An 18,013-nucleotide genomic window follows, 5' to 3' on the forward strand; every position below is an offset into this window, starting at 1 on the left:
CTTGCTTAGAGTTGGTTTCGTTTAAGAGACTACATTCTGCAGATTGGTGTCCTTTGGTTCCATATATCTCACAATCCGATGAAACTGCAGTTGCAGTATTCGGGTTTATGCACATATGCTCGACCTTAAGGGCCAACACGTCCATTTTAGCTTGCATCATGTCTATAGAGCTTAACTCATGTACTCCTCCTTGGGCTTCCTTCTTCTCAACTTTCGCTCGTTCGACTCCCCATGATTGATGGTTTTGAGCCATATCTTCGATGAGGGAACTAGCTTCAGGATAAGGTTTGTTCATCAGTGCACCGCCTGTGGCAGCGTCGACGGTCATCTTAGTGTTATAGTGAAGTCCATTATATAAGGTCTGAATGATTAACCAATTTTCTAAGCCATGATGTGGGCATGCTCTTAACAGCTCTTTATACCTCTCCCAAGGTTCGAACAATGATTCTCCTTGGTTCTGGGTAAATCTGGTTATATGGTTTCGAAGAGCGACGGTCTTACTTGGGGGAAAGTATCTAGCAAGGAATATTTTTCTAAGGTTGTCGCAAGTTGTAATGGAATTGGGTGGAAGGGAATCTAACCATGATAGGGATTTATCTCTGAGGGAAAAAGGGAATAATCTTAAACGGATTGCCTCAGGAGAAGCTCCATTGGTTTTAAAAGTGTCTGCTAATTGGAGAAAGATTTTTAAATGTTGGTTTGGGTTCTCAGTAGCGAGACCTGCGGATTGTCTCTGTTGCACTAGTTGCGACATGGAGGGTTTAAGTTCGAAATTATTAGCTGGGATGGTTGGGTTTACTATACTAGAACTAGGTTCTTCGTTGGATGGTTGGGCGAAATCCTTAAGAGGTCTATGATTTTGGTCTTCGGCCATAGCTCTCCTAATTCTATGGAAAAATAAACGTGTGCGAGCGTAACGTTCAGGTTCCGCCAGAGGGTATACTAAGCTTCCGGTGTTGCGAGTTCTTCGCATTGACCGGTAGGTAACAACCTAAGTCTAAACGATATAACAACAGGGTACGAAATTTAACGAAATTGGTCCCCGGCAACGGCGCCAAAAACTTGATGCGTACTTTTCGCAAGTATACGAACACGTCAGAGTAATATAAAAGATTGTCGATTCCACAGAGACCAACTGTCAATCTATCGTTATCTATTGTTACGGTGTTTATCTAAGGTAATAAAATAGGGGTTTTAAGAGTGCACAATGAAAAATAAAGTATTAAAATAAATTCAATTAATAAAGACAGGTTCGAATGTAATTCGCATAATCAATTAATAATCCAAGTACTTGCTAATAGAATTACTTATGGGCAATGTTTCCTACTTTGAAAAGAACCAATTTAACGGGAACTGTCGCTTTCACGTATTTAGAACCGAGTTGTACTCCCTAATCAAACTCTCTTATTGTCACTTATAAAAAGGCGCGCATTGCGTTAGAGTAGTAAATCTATTTTTAAGAAATATAGTATCTTGACTAAGTTGAAAAGTATTTTGACCTGGATTTCTTAACCAAAAGAGGTTCTCACGAACCAAACTCTAAACTTATAAACACATCCGAAAATAGTTTTAAAATCAATTTTCCTTTTAAGTTAAAAAAACTCCTAATGAACTAGACAAAGCGCTTTCGTTGTATTTGAAATAGTTAAAAACAACTAAGTTTAAAAAAGACATTGGACGACTTTCGATCTTACCCAACGGAAATTAAGTGCGGGAAACTTAAGTTGAAAGTCAAAATAGCCCTTAAGTGTTTCTATGAACAATTGTACGGATTATCGGTTTAATTACGATCCTTACATTCTAGCCTTTATAGGTTTAGTTAGACATGGTAAAGTAAAGGTGTATTTTAATTTAAATAAAAGTAGTGCGAGTGCGGAAAGTAAATAAAAGTAGTGCGAGTGCGAGAAATAAAGGAAAGTAGTGCGAGTGCGAGAAATAAACGAAAGTAGTGCAAGTGCGAGAAATAAATAAAAGTAGTGCGAGTGCGAGAAATAAAATAAAGTAGTGCGAGTGCGAGAAATAAAATAAAGTAGTGCGAGTGCGAGAAATAAACAAAAGTAGTTCGAGTGCGAGAAATAAACAAAAGTAGTGCGAGTGCGAGAAATAAAATAAAGTTGTGCGAGTGTGAGAAATAAATGAAGTAAAGGCAGTCCGAGAAAGTAAAGTAGACAAAGGTAAAGCAATAAAACCTGCTCCTTTCGGAGGGTCGAATAAAGTGCGAAACAGAAATGAAAATGGTGGCAGAATTAACTTTCTTCCAAAGTGCTCCAAACTCGATTACAGACTCGATTACACAGTTGTGGCAACACTCCGATGTGAAGCGATTACCACTTTTACAATATTGAATATATGCCTAGTTGTAACTAAGTTTGATCTAAGTTTGGATGATGAAACAAATGAAATCAAGTCTCTATTTATAGGCAAGGAAAATAATGGAAATGACAAGGATGCCCTTCAGTTTGAAATTGGGAGGGAAACATATTGTGTTTGTGGCGCCCGCCAACACATCATGGCGCCCGCCATAAGAGTAAAGTGTGGCGCCCAAATGGAGATAGTGGGAGATGTGGCAGTTGAGGAGAAGTTGGACTATGACACGTCATGGCTGGACCCATGGCGCTAGCCACAGTGGGAGCCACAAGTGCAAAATGCTGATTTTTAGACTTTTTAGCTCTTTTTAACTCCTTTTCTCGATTGGGGCTCTGATTAGACTGAAAACTTGAAAATAAAGAAAAACATAGTAATAAAATAAAAAAAATAACAATAGAACAACTAAAATGCATGCGAAATCGGAGTCGAAAATACGGTGAAATTCAGTGTCATCAAAAGCTTAGGGCATATGAGTTATAAGAAGCTGGAACACAACATTCCTAAGATTGTGAAGTCTAAGAAGTCATGTGAGATATGCATGAACGATAAGAAACATAGATTGTGATATGCATTAGAAGTGGCTCCAAGACCAAAACATGTTTTATGAGTAGTGCATTCTGATGTATGTGTACCATTTAAAATACCTTTACTTGGGGAAAACAATTATTTTTGTGTCATTTGTGGATGAATTCATAAGAATGATATAGATAACACTCATCAAGTTTAAGCATGAGGTGTTTGCTGAGTTTCGGAAGTTCAAGGTGAAGGCTGAAAAATAAAATGGCCAGAAGCTAAAAATTCTCAGAACTGATGGTGGAGGTGAGTACAACTCTATATAGTTCATAAAGTTATGTGAGGAGAATGGAATTGAGCATGATGTAACTGCTCCATACACTCCTTAACACAAAGGTATTGATGAAATAAGAAATAGAACTTTTCTTGATATGAAAAGGAGCATGCTAAAGGAGAAGAAGCTACCTCACACCTTGTGAAGAGAAGTTGTTGCCACTGCAGCATATGTGCTCAATAGGTGTCCAAGTAAGAAGCTGAAGAAAATTGTTCCTTTTGAGAAGTGGTATGGATATAAGCAAAGTGAGAGCCATCTGAAGTTTTTTGGTTCTGTTTGTTATAAACATATATCAGATGCTAAGAGAAGGAGGTTGGATGACAAAAGTATAGTTATATTGCTTGTAGGATACCACAATACATGTGCTTATAAGCTCTATTGTCCCGTTACTAACAAAGTTGAATTCATAAGAGATGTCATTATGAAGGAATCATAAGCGTGGGATTTGGAACAAGTCTCAATCTAACTCTAGTCCAATGTTAACACCTGAGTTAACTTTTAAAGACATTTCATACTTTGAAGGAGATTCTGAGCTAAAGATGAGTCTGAAGGTAAATCTGATTTTGAGCTAGATTTTAATGATGATCCAGAATCTGGTGGTAATCATGCCTCTGAAGGTAGTTCAATATCATATATTGTTCCAGCATCTAAAGAAGATTTTGAACAAATTCAGAGACCACAAAGAATCAGATAAATACTAAGAAGATTTGTAGAGTTTGACATGTTGCAAGATACTGTGATAGACTCTGAAGAGGAAGTCATTCAGTGTGCCATGTTTGTAGACTCTGAACCAATCAATATAGAAGAAGCTCTCAAGAAGATAGTGTGGTTGAAGGCCATGAAAGAAGAACTTGAGGCTATAGAAAGAAACAAGACCTGGGATTTGACTAAGCTTCCAAGGAACAAGAAATCCATCAGTGTCAGATGGGTTTACAGGGTCAAACTAAAGCCAGGTGGATTAATTAGAAAACATAAAGCAAGGTTAGTAGCTCGGGGATTTCTATAGAAATTTGGTCTAGATTACTTTGAGGTATTTTCTCTTGTAGCTAGACATGAAACAATCAGATTGGTGATTGCTATAGAGGCTAACAAAAATTGGCCTCTGATGCATTTAGATGTGAAATTTTCATTTTTGAATGGTCCTTTGCAGGAGGAATGTATCACAACCTCCTGGATTTGTGAAAAAGAATCAAGAAGGGACGAGGTACATGTTGCATAAAGCCTTGTATGGGCTAAAACAAGCTCCTAGAGTCTGGAATCTAAAAATTGATTCATTTTTCAAGCTTCAAGGATTTATAAGATGTGAGATGGAGTGTGGTATTTATGTTCAGCATACATCTGATATCAATATGATTATGGTGTGTCTATATGTTAATGACATATTGCTAATAGGGAGTTGTTTAAATGAGATAGCTAAGTTCAAGGAGATGCAGATGAATGAGTTTGAGATGGCTGATCTAAGAAATATGACATATTTTCTAGGGATGAAGATTATGTACTCGGACAAGGGTATAATCTTGCATCAGCTGAAGTATGAACTTGAGCTTTAAAGAGATTTGAGCTAATGAATTGCAAGTCTACAATCACACCTGCTGAAATGAATCACAAGTTAGATTCTGATGATGAGGGTGATGATGCTACAATTTTTAAACAGTTGGTAGGCTCATTGAGATATCTCTGTAATACCAGACCTGACATTTTCTATGCAGTTGGAATAGTGAGTAGGTTTATGAATAAACCAAAGTGGTCACATTGCCAAGTTGCTATCAGGATACTAAGGTATGTTAAGGGGACTCTGAAGTATGGAGTTTTGTTCCCTTCAAGTGTTAAAACTAAGTCAAAGTTGATGTGTTATTCAGACTCTGATTGATGTGGAGATAGAGTTGACAGAAGAAGTACTTCTGGATATCTTTTCAAGTATCTAGGAGGTCCTATTTCTTGGTGCTCAAAGAAGCAATCAGTTGTTGCTTTATCAACCTGTGAAGTTGAGTACACTGCAGGTGCATTGTCTGCTTGCCAAGTTGTATGGATTATGAACTTGCTGCAGGATCTGAAGATCAAGGTGAACAAGCATGTGAAGCTGACGATTGGTAACAAGTCAGCTATAAGCCTTGCCAAGAATCCAATGTTGCACGAAAGAAGCAATCACATTGGCACGAAGTTTCATTTTTTGAGTAACTAGGTTCAAAATGGGGTGCTTGAAGTTGTGCACTGTAACACTCATAAGCAACTGACAAATGTTCTAACTAAGGCTATCAAGACTGAACACTTTATCCAGTTGAAGGATGAAATTGGTGTTGTTGATTATAGTTCTGAATATGGATTAAGGGATGGTATTGAAGTGTAATCTAAGATCCAGTTAACATTTCTTTTAAGTGTCGTTTAAGTTCAATTTAAGATGCATTTAATTTGACAACTATGTCTTAGTGTGTGTATAAATACTGAACCTCTCTTCAATTAGAGTAGAGTAACAAAATTTTCATTGCAATCAATTTCTCTTTGAAAGTTAGTTACGATTCAATTTCTCTCTCTTCTCTTTCATCTTCATCATTTTCATCTTCTTCCTCTCATATGTGCAACAACAAAATTAACTTTGCCTAATTTATTATTTGTAAAGTTTTATAGTATTTCTCATTAAGTCTGCTTTCTTCATGCTATTACATTAACTCTTAATAAAACTTATAAGTATTGGTTTGTAAAAAATAATACTCCCTCCATTTTTTATTATAAGTCGTTTTAGGGAAAAAGAATTGTACCACAATATAAGTCATTTTACATTTCAATGAATAATTAATGCTACTTTTTCTATTATACCCTTAAAAAGTTTATTATTCTCTCTCATTTTAATTATGTAAATTTTATATTTCCCATATCATTAATAAAAAACAATTTTATAAAAACATTCATAATTTTTCATTTTCATACAATAATTATTATTTTTCTTAATATGTGTGAAAAGTAAAAAACGACTTATAATAAAAAACAGAGGTAGTATATTTTATTCAAAAAAAATATATTTTCTCTATTCCTTAATATAAAAAAGTTTTTTAGATAATAACTAATAATTATAAACTATAAATAATCAAAATACATTAATTATTTAATTAATCTAAAAAATAAATTTAGTGAATATCAAAGTCGATCACTTACAGTGCAATAATGTCTTAACATAATTTTTTTAAATGGTAAGAGTCTCATAATTATAAGAACATCTTGAAAATATAAAATTATATAAATATTTATATTTTTTTTCATTGTGACTTGACACATGTTATAATTAATCTAATGGTTTCGAGAACATGACACAAACTCTATAAATAAATGAGTTCTACAAAAAAAAAGGATGAAAATTATAATTGTATGTGTTAAATTTCCTCTAAAGTATTTTTTAATAATTTTTTCTTTACTTTTTAATATTATTAATAATTTAAAAAATAGCATTTTTTAAATTTTATAATTTTTTTATCATAGTCTATTTCTTAGACGAGGACAGAAGCCTCGAATTGCTTCAGACAATTCTATTTATAAATGAAATATTTCTTTTTTATAATAGTAATTAATCAAATAGATATAGTATATTATTCAACCAGATTATTTTTTAAAATATCTTATGACCTAAGTTTTTTAAAAATGGATATTTTATTAGCTATATTACGGGCATGAAATCTCAAAGTAACGTGGTCCATCCATGAACATAACCTCACATATTGACCAGCTCCATGCATGTATATATTTTTCCACGTTAAAAAGAAACAAGACATTTAATTATGATAACGATTGTGATTTGTGAACATCATCATCTCGTGGAATATAATAAGTATTCAACCTTCCCGCAGACATCATGATTAATGAGTGTCGACACTAAATGACAATTAATTATTTTAAGACTTTATGGCGGGAATTGTTTATAATTTATTTATGACCATATATTTTATCATAAATATTACGTAATTAAACAAAATTTTAGACCTGCTGATCGTAAATAAAAAAAAAAAATATATTCTTAGACAAAAAAGTTATGAAAATATTTAAAATAGTCTATTAGAAATTATCTCAACCTCATTTGGTACAAATTAAAATAATAATTTAAATATTTAACATTAATTATTTAATAAACATAAATCATATAGTTTTAAAAAATACCTTTAAAATTGAGTTTTTGAGAAGTCATTCAAAATATATTTTAATATAAATGATTTTTAAAAATATATCGTATAAAAAAGTCGTAGAACAAATATAAAACACTTTAAAATCCAATGATGAAAAAAATGTGTGTGCGTGCATGCGTGTGTGTGAAATTGAATATAAATCGAACGGATGAAGACTAGAATATGCATATGAACATATTTTTAATAGTATTTCAAATACTCTTTAAATTATTTTAGAGTTTACACGCATGAATACTCATGATAATTCAGTCTATTTTGAGTTTGCACAAAACAGATAATAATTCGATATAGGAAAGAAAAATCTATAACGAAACAATATAAATGAGTTCAAATTGTAGTGTTTTTTCTGAATATGAAATAATCTAATTATAAACTAAATGATGTTGTTTCAAAAGGTTATGACCCTTGATAATCACACTCTTTCACCAACTAATGCAAATTTTCCCACTAATTATTGCAACTATTCGGATTTAAAAATAACAAACTAGGGTAACAAATACGTCACGTGTGACACCTTGCTTACACTAGTCATTCACCATAGCGTCTCCGTACACGTTGTGAGTAGCCTAGTTACTCTAATGTCACCTACAAGTAGTCACTAGCGCCTCTACATCCACGCACTCAGTCCTAGTCTCAGAGTCGGAGCCGGTGTCGTCGATGGCGACATTAACAAGGGGGGATTTAATTAGTCGTTTATTTAACTATTTATTGATTTAAATAATTATTTTATATGATTCATGACGTGTTCAGTCGCTGTCGACATTTGTGGTGAATTATGCTTATTTAATTAATTTTTGGTGGAATTTAAATAATTAATTAAGAGGAAATTAATAGAATAGTAACAATTGGGTTAAATGTGTAAATAATAGAAAATAGATGGTTAGTGGAGGGAGCTTATGTTTTAGTTGGGCCATAATTAAATTAAGATAAATTTAATTAGATTCTATTATATATTTAGAAAATTAGAAGAAAGTGGGGTTTAAAGCATTTTGTCAATAAAAGAAAAGAGGAGAGCAAGATCTTTTGGAAAGAGAGTTAGGACTTTGTGAGAGAAAATGATAGGAGTTTGCTTGTTTGTACTTTTGCTGGATTTACAAGGTAAGGGGGTTATTCATCTAAGGGTGTCTTAATCATGAAAGGGTAGAGAGGTTTCTCTTAACCTCTAATAAGATTCTCTATTTCTCTATTGTTTGATGTTAATATAATAAATGGTGATTGCGATTCTGTTTTTATGAAATGAATTGATTGAAATTCGTGCTTGATGTTGTATGTATTGTTGTTCAAGTTAAATTGCTCATGAATGAAGTGCTTGTGTTGAAATTGAGAGATTTTGTATGTTGTCATAAATCTAATTTTTGGTGATTAATTGATGGAACAACATGTTAAATCGATGAGAATCAACATGATAGTCTATGGTAAATGTGTATGTATCAATTCTGGACATTTAAGTATGTTAGACTATGTTTGGATGAAGTTTGGAAGGGATAACCATTGCTAAAATGTGATTTTAAAATTGTAATTATTTTTAAAAAAATAGCAGTGTCAATCGATTGACACCCTGGGATAATAGATTGATTCTCCCAATTAATCGATTGACACAATGTCGAAACCATAAATTTCCATTTTAGTATTCTTGCCATAATTTTAGTTCCGTAAGTTCAAATGAGATGTTGTTTGAAGCCTTAGAAAGCTAACGCGTAGAGCTACCTTATGATAGTAAGGATGTATGTTCAATGTGTGAACTTCATGTATAATTGTGTTATTTATTGTACATGCTTATTGATGGATTGATGAGATGTATAGTTTGGAGTAAGAACTACTAGTAATCCATTGAATGCATGATTGTTTACAGTCATAAGTGGACATGTATTCATTGTTAAGATGTTCTTGTTACATGATTGTTTATAGTAATTGCGGGGTTGTATTTATTTGTTATGTTGTTGTCATTACATTCTTACATGCCGTGCATCATATGTTGTCGTGTTGTGAAAGAGGTGAGTTATGGGGTCAGATGTTGGGACCAATGAATTGTCCCAAGCTCATATATTAGGGATTGGATCTCAGATGTTAAGGCTCGAAGTTTAGATGTTGGGACTTGATTCATATGAAGAACCAAATGTTGAGTTGGTATTGCATGCATATAGAGTTGAGTTGTGAGTTCGATTCAGAGATGAGACCGTGATGAGCATGAGTTGAGTCGATGTTGCATTGCATACATAATGGTTGTAAAGATGAGATGTTTGAGTGTTGTTGAATAATCTTGTATGGATTTGTGTGCTTTAGAGTGTGATAAATAACATTGCGATTGCTGATTGATCGTGATGTAGGTGAAATAGGAATATATGTTATCGTGGTGTATATTAATATGTGTATGATTTGTGATGTGTTAATCTATATTGATTATTTTATGCATTTGATTATTAATAGAATATGTTTTCACCTACTTTTCACGGTGTTGTGTTTGTGCTCCTCTAGAGTACAGACAATTAGGTACCTGAGTAGGAGCTTGATGTAGAGGATGGAGTTGTGCCTCTTTATTTTTCTTGTCGATCGAATCGTGTATTTGGATTCGCTATGATATGTAACACGAGAGGAACATGTTGTTCTTTTATGCTGATTATGTTACATATCTTTTCATTTATTTTGATGTTGGACCACTTTTCAAACTAATAATGTTGTTGACTTTTTAATGCCAACTATTTTATAATTTAAGATGTTTATCAAATGATTTAAAATTAAATTACACTACTACGAAAAATCCTATCAAAACGGTTGTAAAAGGAATATTACCACATGTTTTTTCGTCAACAATTTCTAGCCTTCCTATGAGAGGGTTACTTGCAGGACCGGCTACAAAGTCCTAGACTTAGTGTTGAGTGTATAATGGTTTTGTGGGCAATGTCTTTGGAATGTTCAAAAAGGGGTGAATATAACTCTTGGTGAGTTGGAAATGTAGTAAAACACAATGAAAGACGAAAATATAGTGAAAGTAAAGGCAATAAAGTAAAGACAATTTGGTAAGTTTAAATAACTAATGAATATAAATGGAGGCAAAGGTACATTTTTTGTAGGGAGATGTCTCTTTTCTCGTAAACGCTTTGGTACTTCAAGTGTACTCCTACTGCAAATGCTAAAAATGCCACATCTGAAAATGATCTCTAACACTTTCTTAAATACTAATAAAAAGTAACCGTCGGGGGTTTACAAACCTATCTTGAGATGACACGTGTTGGCCCACTTCTTCCATGTATGTAGATAACTGCCCACGTTTTGGCCACCCACGATCATCCCTCACCATGGAGATACCCTTCGACTTCGACTTGACCTCTTGATGTCGACCCATGGATTGTCCAACTTCTCATCGACCTCATATTCCGACGAACTTCCTATTCGAGTAGTCTTACCTTTTTTGGCCGAAATTTGTCAGCTAACAAATTTCCCCCTGAAAAGGTTGGTTTCGACTTGAGCTCGTCCATCGAGGAACTTGCCTTTTGATTGTTCAAATTTCGGCTAGCCGTCTTATCACTAATTATGGTTTAAGATGTGATGATGATTTTCCTGCAACACAGTTCCCCAAACACTCCACCATCATTATCAGTTATCCCTAGGTTGTGGGATTTCAACCGAACCCATTAACTCTCTCACTACTCCTTCGTTAGACACTTGTCAATCGGTTAGTGTCTGACTGTTCACCTTGCTAGCTTATAAATAGCTCTTTCTTCATCCTCCAAGGTTTTTCTGCTTCCATAACCGCGCATTCTCCCTACACTTTTCTTCAAGCAACTTCAGCAGTGAATCAGTCACCCAAAAACTTCAAACGCACCCTATTTTCTTCATTCCTTACTGGCTTCTTCTTCCCAAGTTAAAGAAATTACTTCCTACGCTACTGGAAATAACCCCACTGCCTTTAAACTTACTACCAAAGAAAATATGAACCTTATTCCTTAACCTACTTCTTTTGATGAAGCAGTGATGAAGAACTGGCAGCGTCAGATGTTGATACCCTTCGTGATCGATAGGAAACTATTTGCGTTTTATGAGCCTCTTATGGAGCCAAAATCTTCACCCAAAGCCATTGCAACTTTTTTCCCTGGCTATGCACCTGTTGCTCCTCCTACCTTCGACAAGTATGTCGTACTCAACGTTAGATTCATAGAGGATAAAGCTAGAGTCTTCAGATCCATGCCTACTCCTGGCAACAAAGAGTGTTTGGCGTGGCTTAACAAGGTTCAGAGGAAATGCGAAGATCAATAGAGGAGTGCAAGGATCTTCGACTTCATTCAAATATCAAGTTAAACTCATCGCGTTAATCCCTGTATGTTACTGGCGTCTTTGTACTTCTGGGAAGGTTCTACCAACACCTTACAGCTGCCATGTGGGATGCTAACACCCATACTCTTCGATATGGCGGCCATGACTGGTCTTTCGTCGTTGGGGGAAGTTTTCGACCCCACACTTCCGACGGAAACTACTTTCTCATTCAGTCGAGCCAGTCTCCAGAATTACATTGAGGATCACCACAACAAAGACTCTGTCGAGGTGTCCAGTGAAGAACACATAACTTTCCTCACACTAAGGATTTCATACTACGTATTTTGTCCCGTCTCCTTGTAGATAGCGAAGAGCTATATCAACCTGGCGATCCAAATTCATGAGGGTCGATAGGTGTCTTTGGGTAAACTGTTATTAGCCTCTTTATATCAGGCTTTGGGGCTTGCAGCCCTGAAACTAAAACTCCTCTCCAACAGTCCCAAGGCCCTGAATCTGTCGGGTCCCTTATGGCTTTTACAACACTAGTTAAATGCCACTTTCGAGTATCAGTTGGGCTATCCCGTGTCAGAATACATAGTGAGGTTAACTAAAGATAGACCAATCGAAGGGGCTAGGTTGGCTTTGACAACATGCCAAGAGACTCCCAACAAATATATCTTCATGAAGCACCTGAATATATTCGTCGAAGCAGATAAGTTTTCTCCTGGCATGGCTCCATTTGCTGATCGAACCTTCGGCCCAAAGTGATTCAAAGATCCTTTTCCAGGTGGCTCTCCATAGTTCGCGGCACAATCGAACGCAATATGGAAAGCCTTTTTTACTCCTACATTATTATCTTACATAATTGAAACAGGGTCGAAGGGGTACGGTTTTATGAGTTATCAACCCAATCTGGTAGCTCGCCAGTTTAGTTTCTGCAAGTCTACTCACTGTTATGAACTTCCGGTGTTCAAATTTCAACAATCCTTTTTGACAACAATTGATTTCTAAGAATTGTGGGCCTCCTACCAGATTCATTCTTTTCCTAGTGACCAATTTCTCTAGAATATGGTTGACGCTCTATCCACCCTCGCCGGTGACATACCGCCTTCGCCACCGTTTATTAATGCTCCTGACCATATAATCCAAACTGATCAAGTCGATGAAGCCCCCCAAAAGGTATATGTCACTAATTTCATTTCCTCTTTTCTTGTGGATGCAAAAACTGAAAGTTTCTATTATCAGGGTTGAAAGAGGGTTGTTCCCTCATCTAAGCCAACTCTAGCCAAGTCTTAGAAGAAACAACGAGCACCTTTGACTCCCACTTCGCAGGTATTGCGCATCAATATCATTAAAATTTTACCTTAGTAACTTCCATTACCTTTTCACTTATCTTGAAATTCAGGTACCTGAAGAAGTACCTTTTGTCTAAAATGAGGAGTCCGACGGTAGTGTGCACTAGCACATTTTTCCCACGTTGAAGGCACCGCCCAGAGCGCCCCCTACTCCTATCCGAAGGAAAATGGTTCAAGATAAAAAGACTCCATCGAAGGTGGATCCTTCGGCTTCAACCCCTGCAATCCAAGATGACCTCGAGGAAGCTTTCACCCCTCATGATTCAAAGAGGACTCATACCGTTTCTCCATCCTCTGTGGCCCTTCAGGTATTCATCCATCTTTACCTCTACCAACCATGGAATTATTTTCGTCGTGATTTCTAATACTTCTCTCTTTCAGGAACTTGTGGCCTCTCCAATTTCGGCCGAAACTGTGGCCGAAGATAAGACCGACCATCCCTCTGCCGATAATGTCTTGAGTCCATAACGGCAAGTTGAGTTCCAAAGTGTCTCACCAGTGGTTCAACAAAATCCTGTTTCCCCACCATCTCTAAATCCTCCAAACGCTGTTGACGAAAGTGCATCCACCGGTGTTTTAACTTCGAGTGAGATTAGGATTATTAAACAATGGAAACCCATTGAGGCCCTTCGGAAAGTACTACAACTCCGTCGTCTTTTGACTAGTGTGCCACTTCCATCTTCGACCGTCGCTCCTCCCTCGGAGCTGAATGCTGAGGTCATTTTCATACTTCAACAACTGAAGGTGTCAAGAGCAACTTTTTGCGTGCTCTTGAAATAGAAGAAGGGTTATCCTGTGATATTTTTCAAATTCCTTGAATCAGTTTCCCTTCATGGTCTTCCTACTTCAATGGTCAAGTATTTTGTTGAGTTTAAGGCCTTCTTCACTCAATTTGTCAAGGACCTTAGCCTTCGTCAAAATGCTGACCTTCAGATCAAGACGAAACTCAATGAGGTAAGGCTTAGATGGGACTCCAGTGAGGCATGTGAACAGAAACTCTACGAATTTGAAACCAAAAAAGAGGAACGCCTTCGTCGATAAAAAGCCTTCAACCTGCAAATCTCCGACTACTAAGCCCATATAGCTGAACTAAACAGAAAAATTGCTGATGTGGAAGCGCAAAAGGCTTCCTTAGAGATGGCAGAGGAAATTCCAGCGCAAGAGGTTGTCGACCACGAGGTTCTGAAGGGGATATCCCATGGGGAAAATGCCCTCAAAATTAAGGCCGACATTAAACAACTGCGTGGAAAGAAGGTTTCTCTAGACAATAGGATTATTCATGAGATAACCTCTTTTGAGGACTTCAAATCTAGATTTCCCGTCTGATCTCTTTTGTTTTCATCCTGTAAGGTCCATCGATCATTTTCTGTAGCGCCTTTTTGGGCCACTTAATGAATTAATGAATTTTGTTACATTTGGATTTGGATTTCTTGTAGCATAGGTTTATATTTCTTCAAATATTTCCCATTAACTCTCAAAACTCTTTGATCCATACCAAGTTCTTGGATCTCATAAGCATTGTTGGTAAATGTTCGGATTATCTTAAATGACCCCTCCCATTTTGGAGACCATTTTCCTAGAGTTAGATCTCTTCGATCCATAGGCAGGATTACTTTCCAAACATAATCATCCACTATAAAGGTTTTTTCCCTTACCTTTCTGTTGTATACTTTGGCCACGCATTGTTTCTGTCGTGCTAGTGTTTCCATCGCAACCAGTCTTTCTTCGTCCAAGTCGACCAGTTCGTCGAACATCATCTCCCAATATTTTTTTAACTGGAGATCATTTTGGCGTTGTACTCTAATGGACTGCAAACAGATTTCTAATGGTAATATGGCATCGTTCCCAAATGTTCGTCGAAAAGGAATTGAATTTATTCCCTCCTTTAGGGACGTTCAATAGGACCATAGGATTTGGTCAAAAGTCTTGTGCCAATTCTTTGGCATTTTAGAAACGTGTTTTCTAATTAAACTTATTATCACTTTGTTGGACGCTTCGACCTGGACATTCGCTTGTGCATAATAAGGTGTAGAATTAACTAACCTAAAACCCGTTTCGCCAACAAACTCTTGCATCTTTTGTCCCACATACACCGACCCTTGATCTGTGGTAATGGTCTTTGGGATATCGAATCAATATATAATATTTTTTTGGACGAATTCAATCACCGCCTCCTGATCCACTTTCACCGGAGGGACAACATCGATTCACTTAGTGAAGTAGTCTATCCCGACTAGGATGAACTTTTGTTGCTTCGATGAGGTTAGCCGAATCTCTCCAATGACGTCTAACGCCCACCCCCTAAAAGGCCATGGCTTGATGATCGCATGCAACTCACCCGCTGGAATGTGTTGAACGCCTGCATGCATCTATCATTCCTGGCATCCCTTGGCGAACTCGATGCAATCCTTCAACATACTGGGCCAGTAAACGCCATGTCAGAATAACAACCACTTCATCTTGTGGCCTGCCTGGTGCGCGCCACAGGCTCCACCATGTACCTCATATATGGACAAATATACTTCTGTATTTCCCAGACATTTAAGTAATACTCCTTCTGGTGTTTTCTTCAGCAATTCATTTCCCAGCAGCACATAGCTTAAAACTCTGTATTTGATTTTCCTATCAGTGCTTCTGACTGGATTCTCTAAATATTCCAAGATTGGTTTTCTCCAATCCGTTGGTGATGAACTATTGACAGTGAAAACTCCATATCCCCAGGAATTTTAGAATCCAAAATCTTCAGGACATTCTTCGTCGAATCCTTCATCACAACTGTCATTCCTGACGAGGATATCTTCCTTTAGTGGCGGTTCGTCTGACACCATATTTTCCCAAACTTCAATAATATCTTGGAATTTCGACTTAGACATCTTATACCCAGAAGCGATCTGGGCCAGATCGTTGGCTTCTTGGTTTTCATTTCTCGACACATGTTTTATGTCGGCAACCTCAAAGTACTCCAACAGTTGTGTTGTCGTCACAAAATACTTCAACAAATTTTTCTTGATGCATTTGTACTCTCGTGTGACATGCTTGATTTCCAAATCCGAATATCCCCTTAACTCAATTCTACTGGATCCCAAGTCTTTCAAAAGCCGAAGACCAATTATTAGGGCCTCGTACTCAGCTTCATTGTTGGTTTGACCCATTGAAATATAACCGCCATGGTTTTGTTTCAACCATGTTTAGTGAAGGTTCGTTCATGGCATGATCTACTATAAAATCTGCCAAAATTTGGCCCTTCATAGCCTTTAAAGGTTTATATGTCAGAGAAAACTTTGTTAAAGCTAGTGCCCATTTTCCAATTCGGCTATGCATGATAGGTTTAGACAACATATGTTTAATAATATCGTAATGAGACGAAACATAAATATCAATTGGTTTTATATATTGCTTTAATTTCATAGAGGCAAAGTACAAGCATAGTCACAGTTTCTCGATGAGATTGTACCTAGTTTCAGCATCTATTAACATTCTACTGAGGTAATATATGGGTCTCTCGACACCATTAAAATCCTCTTAGGCCAATGATAATGCGAAAACGTATCGTATTTTTGGCTTCATATGCATTGCTTTTTACTTGATTAACACTTATTATAATGCAGTATTTTATGTTTATTGCAGGTATGTATCGAATACAAGGTTTAAAAGCAAGCAAAGTGGAAAATAGCAAAAAGGAAAAAAAGAGAGAGAAGAAAATGGAGAAAAATAGAGAGTATGGGCCGACCACACCATATGGGCTTGTGGCGCCTGTAACACCCTTCTAAAATACCCCAAATATTTAATTAAAACAACATATATAAATCAGAGTAAATATGCAATTAAGGGTGTCACACAAATACTTCACACCATTCACCATAATATTTAGTCATGCTCATTATTTAATTCAAAACATAAAGCATTGCACAATACGCAGCGGATAGAGATCAAATCGATCATTCAAAACATGTAGCATATTACATGTAAACTGGTTCACAACCAACAATAAACATTTAAAACATCCCATCCCGATGTTACATCTACCAGAGCATGACCCACTAAGGAACTACACTAGACTCCAAGCACTAGCTCCTACTCAATCACTGCTCGTTACCTGAAAAATAGTTGTAAGGGTGAGTTCCTCAATCGATATAATAAGCATTATAAAATATCATGCAATGTTAAGTAATTTAACACATTTCATCACCCTAATCATAACACACATTCAGTAACGGCACATCAACTCAGACATCATACTCAACACCAACATAAAGCACACGTATAATATTGGAATACATCCATTCATATTATACGTCATACATACATTATGCAATGAGACTCCATGCATGCGGTACCGACTATTCGTGAACATATAGTTCAACTTCACCGACCAAATCCAGGTACGGCTACCAAGCTCACTAGTCCCACTCATTTGAGACCTAGTGACTCACATCACTAATTCCTCACCATGGGAATTAGCTACCACCCCAAGGGACATGCTATGCACGCTAATCACCTAGCATGCAAACATCAACAACAGTCCAAAATGACTAACATCACTAATTCCTCACCATGGGAATTAGCTACCACCATAAAGGCCACATTATGCTATGCCAAATCACCTAGCATGCAACATCAACAACAATCCACAATGGACATATGCTCACACTCTAAGCCATAAAACAGTCCATCCACAATTACATACATAATATATACATTCACAACATTATGCATATTTTCACACATCATCAGCATATTTATCACATAATCATATCATGTCATGCCAAATAATTCAATCACAGTATTAGCACACTCTACTAATACCTATCCTACTCAAAACAACGGGAAATAATCCCTACTATATCACACACCGATATAGGCCAATCACCAATTATGTTCACAACATTAAAATATCAATTTTTCCAATTGCCAACAGTGTTAACCGGTTAACGCCCTGGGTTAACCGGTTAACGCAGGACAGAACACGCTTCCTGGCCAATTTTAACCGTGTTAACCGGTTAACACCCTGGGTTAACCGGTTA

General features: G+C 36.5%; 1 non-coding gene across 1 annotated transcript; it reads left to right on the forward strand.

The window, feature by feature from the left end:
- The first annotated feature begins 383 nt into the window (after positions 1 to 383).
- On the forward strand, positions 384 to 490 carry LOC127116679 (small nucleolar RNA R71). Its single transcript, XR_007801481.1, has one exon. It is a non-coding gene; the product is annotated as a small nucleolar RNA R71 (small nucleolar RNA).
- The last annotated feature ends 17,523 nt before the right edge of the window (positions 491 to 18,013 follow it).

The sequence above is a fragment of the Lathyrus oleraceus genome, chromosome 1, assembly GCF_024323335.1.
Source record: "Lathyrus oleraceus cultivar Zhongwan6 chromosome 1, CAAS_Psat_ZW6_1.0, whole genome shotgun sequence".
Lineage (NCBI taxonomy): Eukaryota > Viridiplantae > Streptophyta > Magnoliopsida > Fabales > Fabaceae > Lathyrus > Lathyrus oleraceus.